Here is a 10000-nt window from a genome sequence, read left to right as displayed (position 1 = left end):
CCTGTTATCAGTACTTGTATTTTATATATTTATTTGCTTAATTATTGTTTCTATTATTCATTTACATTCATAGCTATTTTGATCAAGTTATTATAAATTTCGCTGTAACTGACAATTTTTTCTGGCAGCATTGCCAAACATTCTTGAAAGTGAGTGTTCATTTGTTTTCCACAAATCCCTTTCTTCTTGTTTTTTACTTATTTATTTATTATTTTAATTCCGTGTAAATGGTTAGACAGTGGTGGAATCTAACATTTTATCCCACTGTTTCTTTTTACGAATATTTGTGTGTTGTTAGTTATGGGGAAGTTTATGGGAAGACATTGAAAGCAGTGGCATGAAGACAGAGGACATCGTTAATTTCACAGGCAAAGCTTGTTTAGGGACTTAACTATCCCCCCTCCCAAATTACATCAGAAAAGGATAGTTTGAACAGGAGGAAGCCCTAAGGAAAAACCAACACAACGGCTACTGTCACACACTTATTTTGCTTGCAGATTCGTGGATGAACTCTTGTGCAGCAAACTGTAATAAGCCACTTCATACGGCTTCACAGAAGGCTCGTCGTCAGCCATTCATCTCTGTCTTGCCTGCTACCTCACTCATTCCGAATAATGAGGCTCTCATTTCTAATACGTCTGTGCGTCATCTAACCAACAATATCTAGGCCTCCCTCGTTTCCTCATAACACTTTTGACTAACTTTTGATATATGTGTGTGTTTATATAAGACATCAGTATAAATAGTGGCAATAATAACTGGATAAAGGAAAGCGGAAGAACAGATATATATATAGGCTGTTTGTGCGCTCATGGACGGCGTCTCTCTCATGTGGTTTTCTTCCCCTGGAGTCGCCTCTCATCGACAGAACTATTGATTGTGGCGATGTTTTGCAACAAGCTGGTGCCGTTTTCGTCTTAAATGATGTGTTTTCTGGTTTTCCTATGGAAGACTAGATATGGAGTGGATGGATCCAATTGTAACGGCCATCGCAATATGAAACGCTCCGGATCTTACAGTCTCTGCCTGAATAAGAATAATGAGCGCCCACCCAATTGGTTTTTTTTTCGATTACCTTCCAATTATTATTATTATTTTGTTTATCATTTAGAGATTGTTATTGGTTTTTTGTAATGTCAGCACTCTTTGGTTTGATTCCCTTCCTTGTAAAAGTGTACTTGTCAGTTTTGCATCAGTATGGCATACTTTCTATCATTTTTGTTTTCAACTAGGGCTTCAGAATTTGTAATTGCTACTTATGCATAATATATTCTGTCAGGTTCATAAGCTCCTTCACTTTATTCCATGCGACAGAAGCCAATCTCAGTGTGAAGCAGGAGTCTGTCCATCTTTTCCTTGAGAAGTTGAATCTTGCGTGCAGGCCCTATCAACCCCAGCAGTAGTTTCCAAAACATAGAGAGGTTAACCATATTGATAAGAGGTTTCTTATCAAAATAGTATAAATTCCATTCACTATTGTAAAGCAGTAACGAATCCCTTGGCAGATTTCCCTCTTAAAATACCTGTTAATTGGCGGAACTGAAACTGTATTAATTTGACAGATAAAAAGGTTATGAAGGCTATTTAGTTGTTCATCCAGTCTGCCTGATGGTGCTGCGTCTGGGATATATTTGGCCATAGTGGATTCCTGGGCGTTTCCTTTGCATATGCATAACCTGATTTATAGTCAGCGCTGATCTTCTGTAAATGGTCCCCTCCAGATTTTGAACTGGTTTATATTATAAACTATTTTATTTATTTTGATATTGTCATTAGTTTCTTACCGAGAAAGTCCGTTGGACCATAGTTTTTTCTTCTGGTTTTTTTCGTCCATCTTTCCGTCTGTGCGTTTGTGTATCACGCTGCCATTGTCATTTCAACGCTCTGTAAAAGATTCAAGGGATTTCAGGCAAGCTTGATATGAAGGTGACCATCGTGCACAGATTTTTATGAAGGGAAATTGTCTGTCTGTTCCATCTGTCCGTCCGTCAAGTGTCCCCTTGCCTCGTCATTGAATTTGCAAGAGAGAGAGACTGCTGTCTGATAACATCGCCACCACACACTGTAAAAATGTAGCCTCTCTGTGTTTCTTATTTCAAATCCCGGACAGCTGCCTGCAGCAGAGCAGTTGAAGCTGGGGTTGGTTACTAGTGAAGGAAGGCGGCTATTCGGCCAATATGACGTTGCAGGAAAGCAGCTTCCAGTGAAAAAGCTGTTAATTGGTTCAGAGAAACACATTCTTGGTGATTTATTTGAAATAACTTTGAGGACGAATTCTTTATTATTATTATTTTATTATTATTATTATTATTATTATTATTATTATTATTATTATTATTATTATTCAGTAGATGAAGCCTATTTATATGGAAGAAGCCCACAGTGTCTATTGACTTCCAAAGGCTATGGCGTTCATTAGAAAGAAGTAAGAGGTAAAGGGAAATGCATAAACAAGAGATCCCACTTATTAAAAATGGAAAACGTAAATTAGCAAATAAATAAAAATGTATTAAAATGCGAGGAGAATAGTATTAGGAGAGTAATGCATCGTATTTTCCCTTGGAGTTCTGAAGTTCCAGTTGGGCGACTGGGAGGCTGGAAGTTCCACAGTCCAACGGTGGGAGGAATGAAGGACCTCTGGAACTTTTAGGGAATCGACAGCGAAGCACATTTACTGCGCATTGGTGCGGCTGTTCAGCAAATCTGGTTGCTCTCTGCAGGTAAACGGAATCAGGGATCAATTGTGAATGTGAAAGATTTGTTGAAATACAGCTTATTAAAAAGTGACAAATAAGAGACCACCCATCGATGGTCCAAGTCATAACTGCTACTATTAGGAAATAGAAACCAACCACCACGAACGAATCTATCTAAAAGAGATATATCTCTGGCTGAAGCAGACAGCCACGCCGGAGAACAGTATTCTAGTAAAGGAAGGAGAAATGGCCTGAAACTGGTTGCATTGATTTTATCATTGTTATGGATTTATGAGGCCTAACGAACAATACTAACTTTTGTGCAGCATTTGCTGAAATTTACGTTAAATGTTTCTCAAGAATTAGATGTGAGTCAAAACTTACACCTAGAATAGTTAAAACTTCAGAGTCATTCAGCAAAGATCCATCCACCTGAAGGGGAGGATGGGGTGGAGAATCTGTGCACGATCTGCTAATCGATAGTTTTTGTTTTATTGGAGTTGAGCCTCATACCGACTACACCATCCCCTGATCCGGTCCATGTCCCGACTAAGGCTGAAGGAAGCTTCATTTCTCCTAATTGGAGACTTTGCTACACCCACAAGTGTTGTGTCATCGGTGTACTGAACAATCTTGTATTCCAGGCCAACAACCATATCACTTGTTATACACTAAATATAACAGTGGACCAAGAACACTACCCTGTGGAACTCCAGACACAATAGGCCTTGGTTCGCTCAAGATTCCATCCACAGCGACTCTCTGCTGCCTACCTGTAATGAAATCTTGAAGTAATCCTAAAACATATCCACCACTCCGAAATTCTGAAGTTTATAAATAAGGGCCTTGTGATATACCAAATCAGTTTGAATTAACACTCAAAACCATAGTCAAGGTTCCCTTTCAAATGGTATGTCAAGTCAAAAGAGCTTCGTAGGTACTTAACTGCTATCTGCATGCATACTGACTATCATTAAGAATCCTTTAGATTCTACATACTTATATACTGGCTTAAAAATAAGTTTTTCAGCAAATTTGTAGAGCGAAGGAAGAACATAAATTGGCTTGCAGTTACTGCAGTCTGCAGATATGCCACTCTTTGGAACAGGCACTGTATAACTAGCGTTCATCCGCAGAGATGATACGTAGACAAAAATCTAAGGAAACTACTACGCTAGAAACTTTTTTTTTTTTTTTTTTTTTTTTTTAAAGAAACAAAGGGAAGAAACCATCAGGATTTTCTCCATCCCAGCTATCACGATTATCCAGAATTTTCTCACCATCCCTGGAGTGAAATGCAAATTTTGTAAGAATAGGTTCAGAAAGTCAAGTGCCAGAGAGAGGGACATCCTTTGCAGCGTTATTAAGATAATGACGAATTGCCTGTATTCGGGAGAGGATATTTACTGTATATAATGAAAATATGTATGTATGCCTTATCAAGAATGTTTTGCTGAGTTAAAGCCTCTCACTTGAGTTTAGAGGACCCGTTATCAAGCCATTTTTTTAATCATGATTCAAAATAAATTTTCCAAAATATCGTTTCTGATACAAGTTAACGTTTTCCTTCAAGACAACACGCTTCGCTACTCTTCCCTTTGCTCTAGCAATGCATGTACTCAGAATGCTGGTTTTCTCTGTAGTTGCGTCTCTGTCGCTGTTTCCCCAAAATTGTCAATGGATCATCGTGGCTCTATTTCTCACTCACATTGGGAGAGAAAACGAAGACTTCTAACCTGCGCACCCACCACCAATCCCGGTGTCACGTCCGTGTACAGCAACTCTGTCCAAGTGGTCATATGATTAATTTATTGATGTATTCCGTTGTTTGTTGATGTCGTCCAGCTGAACAGGCGATCAAAACGTGATTGCTTTTTGTTATTGTTCGAAATGGACTGGCTTATATAACAGGACGTTAAACACTCTTATTTAGAGTATCCTTGTAGTGGCCGATGTAGTTACTGAGCAAAATACGCAAGTTTAAAACTAGAATATTTTTAGTTCCTTTTTAAAGTAAATGCGTTATATATTTGAATGAATTTGTTGTGAAATCTTGAATCTTTTACTAGGTGAGTAAAGTGGGGGGCTTTTTATCAGGTAACATCATCAGTAGCGTCAGAATTGTTACACAAATCATTCCGCTCTCCATAGCACTTACCCCCGTAGGGGTCTAGTGCCGTCAGTGCACCTCATGCTGTGCAACATAGGCATTACGTAAGGTTCTTTGCAGCGTCCCTTCGGCCCTTGGTTGCGACTGCTTGTATTCCTTTTACTGTGTCTCTATTCATATTCTCTTTCTTCCAACTTGCTTTCCACCCTCTCCTAACAATTGTTTCATAGTGCAAATACGAGGTTTTCCTCCTGTTGTTACATCTTCCCTACCTGTCACGGTTAATTTCCGTTTCAGCACTGAATGGCCTTAGTTGCCCCAGTGCTTGTCATGTGTGCCTAAAATCAATAAGTCAATCAATCAATCAATCTATACCACTTTCAGATATGGGTCTTAGAAATCGGGTGTGGGGTACACTTTACCTCAGGATCCCAAAAGGTGACTTCTTATACTTTCATTGTACTATTATATGTGAATTTGGTTTTCGCTATAATAAGCTAAGTGAAAGTAACAGTAAGAATTTTAGAATACTGGAGTAACGAGATTATTTAATGTTTTTTTTTTTGCGATATTTTACAAGAAATACCTTTCCGAATTTTCGTCCTTCTTGGGTTGAGTTTATCCCGGGTCACCATATGGTCATCGGCTTCTTAAAGTTGGCTGTGAAGGGCTTTGTAACCTTCATATTGCTGAAACGAACAGTCTTGACAGCTACTGAAACCGTTATTGTTTAATGGCAAATGTGTCAGTGATAACATTTGGTCGTTTGATACCTGGTGCTATGTCGTCCGAGTCTTGTCTGCGGATTATTGTCCTGATGTGTGCTTTGATTTATGATATATTTACGTTCATACAATGTATTTCTGTCAGTAGCGTCATAGTGAATATATATATATATATATATATATATATATTATATATATATATATATGTATATATTTTTATTATAGATATATATATAGATATATAGATATATATTTATATATATATATATATATTATATTATATATATATATATTATATATGTGTGTGTGTGTGTGTGTGCGCGCGCGGCGCGTGCATACATATATGCAGTGTATATATAAATGCATACATACATACATACATATATAATATATATATATATATATATATATATATATATATTATATATATATATATATTATATATATATATATATATATATTTACATATGATATTTGTGAATATTTATGTATGTATTGTAAATGTGTGTTATGCGTGACGCTGTGTTAATACTACAAATTATCATACAGATTAGACATTTGTAAGCATGCAAGTAGATGTACTAGATACAGTAGTTTTCCCTTTGTGATACAATCCTACAGATATTTGTGCGTATATAGATGGAACGGAGTAGAAAACACAGAGACACACAAACGTTCCATATCTCGCTCTGAGTGCGAGGACTTGCCCTTCTCTAAGTATGCAGTCATATGCGTATGAAATATTGCTGCAGCAGGTTTTATTGACTGACTTTTCATGGTGATTCATTGCTCGAGCTCCTGTGTAATTGTGATTTGTTACCCCTATCGCGTCGTTGTGTTAATGAGGTAATGTGTAGGGATGGGTATCGGGAGTGATGTATTGCTAAATTATGAGAGAGAGAGAGAGAGAGAGAGAGAGAGAAGAATGCCGTTAGTTCGGAGGGGGGAGAATGAAAGAATTCCTGGCCGGCTTCGGGAACCTGATTTATAACATGTCTTACACTTGTTTGGTTTTATCAAAGGAAGCGATTTGTCTCAATCTTTCCGCTGGACCTGAATATTAATGGCTGTTGTGGAAGGAGGTGCAGGAGGAGGAAAAAGAAACAACCTTCACAACTCACCAAATAAGAAGTTGGACAAAGACGATTGCAACAACAGTCGAAGAATGTAGTTTTAACATTTCCTCCTAAATATTCCATCACACAAGATGAGGGAAGAAGTTAAGTGTATCTCAGTTTAACCAGACCAATGAGCAGATTAGCAGCTCTCCTAGGGCTGGCTCTTAAGGATTAGATATGTTTACATTGCTAGGAACCAACTGGTTACTTAGCAACCGGACCGTCAGCTTATTGTGGGATCCGAACCACATCGAGAAATGAATTTCTATCGCCAGAAATAAATTCCTCTGATTGCTTGTTGGCAGAGCGGGGAATCGAACCCGGACCCTGAGATCGGTAGACGAGCACGTAGCCGACTCGTCCAACGAGGAACTAGATGAGAAGGAGCTGCATTGTTGTTAGTCAGTCAGTTGTTTTCGATTTATTGTGGGTTGATTTGTTGTTTCGTCCATCTCGATAGGAAAACAAGGTTGGTAAGGGATGCTTGGGCGTGGTTGTACATATATATATATATATATATATATATATATATATATATATATATATATATATATATATATATATATATATATAATAATATATATATATATACACATCTCAGTTGATAGATATAAAATGTTCTTTAGTGTGTTTGTGTTTATTTATGTAACATATTCATACAATGCAAAAGCGCGAGATATTGATATATACACACCTGTGTTGTGTATATATGCGTGTGGTGTTGTGAAGGAGAGAAGAGAGAGCGAGACTGCTATCAGCATCATTCATGCTCATTATTTATTCATGAACCCCATCTATCACCTGTTCCAAGATGCTTGTGTTTAGCAAAGAAGATAGAATCTGCAGTGTACCTCTTCGTCATGCGATTCCTCATTATAGACTGGATGCGGCCACCAAATCAAGGGCTTATTCTTTTTTTCTTCTTATTATGATATGTATTTGGTTCTCTTATGTTGATGTTCCATTTCATATAAGAATGGTGAGAGCGACATTGATTTTCTTGCTTAGCTTTTTCGGTGCTAGGTGTGTATCAGTGTTTTTGAAACGTATTTAATGTACTATACTTATACATGTATACATACATACATACATACATACAAATATACAACATACTTGCATGCATACATACATACATGATGTACAATCTACTGGTCACTGTTTACCAGATACACATATAATTGTAGTAGCCACAATGCCCTCTTAACTTCTCGAGTTCTTGCTTTTTTGGATTAATTTGTCACTGCAAAGCCTCAAGATCCAAGTGCAAGACATATGAAGAAATTATGATGTCCGGTAACGGAAAACGAACCTGGGTCCCATAATCACAACGAGGTCACGTTGTCTACCTGACCTCGTTAAGACATCGTTGTGATTGTGGGATCCCGGTTCGTTTTCCGTTACCGGACATCATGATTTCTTCATATGTCTTACACTTGGATCTGAATGAAGCCTTCGTAGTGACAAGCGAATCCAAAAAAGCGCGAAGAATTCGATAAGTTAAAGAGGGCATTGTGGCTATGAAAATGACGCATGCATAATACATGCGTATACATACATTCACACTTATATACGTATAGAAGTGCAGTTATTACAATCCAATATTCATTCTCTAAATTATATTATCCACTTTCATTTGGCATCGAAGTTTCCAAAATGTCCTTATTAGAATCTTAGATAAAACTGTTTATGGTTAAGATTTAAATCACTCACTTTTTTCCGAAAATTTCATCCGCGTCAATGAGTGTTTCTTTGGTGTTGATATCAGGCTTGAACGCCACATATTCTTAATCTCAATCTTTATTAAGTTAAATCAAAATCTCATTAAAATGACCATTGTTCTATTTCTTTATATCCTTCGTTTCGTGGGAGGGGAGGGGGAGGGGGGCTGGCAGCTTTATGTTTATTATTTATATTATTTAAGATGTACGATTTCTGTATTGAGTTCTTTCAATTGAAAATGAGTGAGGTGACACTCATCTTGCTGTCGGTTCATTCTTTCTACTTCTTTCAGTTGCTAAATCGTGCAGTATGTTTATATCTATGTTTGATTTACAATTATTATGAAACTCAACCACAGTTGTTCATTGAACTATTCAAGCAGTTTCGGGGAGTAAGCCGATAAATTACTTTGTTGTTGCTGCTGTTCTTGTTGGGGTCGGGGTAGGAATGTCTATGGAAGAGCCTTAAAAAGGTCTGGAAAAGGTGTTTCGCATTGAGTTAAAGAAAGAAACAAGAATTTTAGGATGGGATATTTATGATTTATTAATTTTAGTGAACATGTAATAAATGAATAATGCGCATGTTAAAAATAGTACAGAAAAATTGTTGTTAATAAAGTATAGCGTATTTAGTTTAATTTTCATTGGTGAAACGAGACTCTATTTGACCGTAGATTTTGGCACATTTTAATTTACGTAAAAGTTAGGAGTATAGTGTTTACAACTTATGCATGAGGGGAAAATCTTGCACTCCCCCCTCCCCACCCCCCGAGTAAGCTGGAAAGTCGGATCACGCCTTGTTTATGTTGATTCGGATCATAAAAAGAAGGAAATATTTCTCCTAGTTAGAACTGTCATGCCAGGTGGCTTGAAATTCTTCATCCAGTCTTCATCATGAGGCCTATTAAGGAATTGCAACTATAGCAGCTTTACAAGTGAAGGCGTAGAAAGGTGCCAAGTGTGAGCTCTTAAAGCTCCATCAGCTCACCTGCAAAATGAGCTTGGCAGAAAATGAATAGATAGATAAAGAGAGGAAACAAAATGAGGGCCATATATCTTTTTTTTTTTATAGTTAAAGCCGCCCTTTCTCGCTCCTTTAATTCCTGCGCTGGCATTGTGGGACTAAAAAGCCTAGACCTAATACGGTCCAGTCAATTTCACGCTATTGCAGCCCTTAATTGTGATGAAAAAAAAAGTTGTTTTTTTAAATGCCGTTTTGGAAGTATTGCGCTGAACTCTATTTTTGTGGGTCCTTTTTAGCAGACAAGGGACTTGTTTATTTTTATGAGCGGGCCATCAGTCGCTGTGCTCTCTCTAATTGAGTTTAGTTTTATTTTGTTATTGATTATCCGGTTTTGTTTTATAGTTTATTCTTTGGCTTTTTTCATTGTGCAGGGGATATGTTGTTTCCCTTTTTCTAAACGGCGCGCAATTTTGTTCATGAAAATTCGCTTTAAAAGTTTTATTTATAATGATTGATGTTCGGGTAGGTTTTATTTTATTTTATTCATAATTTGAATTCAGTGTATTGGGCTTAAACACCTTAATTAGACCTCTTTTATACTTTTAATAAATGTACGCATTTTGCGCGATAATACGAAGTTCTTCCGTTCCCTTTTTCTATAAGAATCTT

The 10000-nt window shown here is 37.1% G+C and overlaps 1 protein-coding gene across 2 annotated transcripts in view; it reads left to right on the top strand.

Annotated features, from left to right (window-relative positions):
- LOC135219099 (repulsive guidance molecule B-like) overlaps positions 1–10000 on the top strand; it is a 317762-nt gene that overhangs the window by 83049 nt on the left and 224713 nt on the right. The gene's annotated exons all lie outside the window — the stretch shown is intronic.

Source organism: Macrobrachium nipponense, chromosome 1, assembly GCF_015104395.2.
Source record: "Macrobrachium nipponense isolate FS-2020 chromosome 1, ASM1510439v2, whole genome shotgun sequence".
NCBI classification, from domain to species: Eukaryota; Metazoa; Arthropoda; class Malacostraca; order Decapoda; family Palaemonidae; genus Macrobrachium; species Macrobrachium nipponense.
This window is presented reverse-complemented; position numbering and strand designations above follow the sequence as displayed.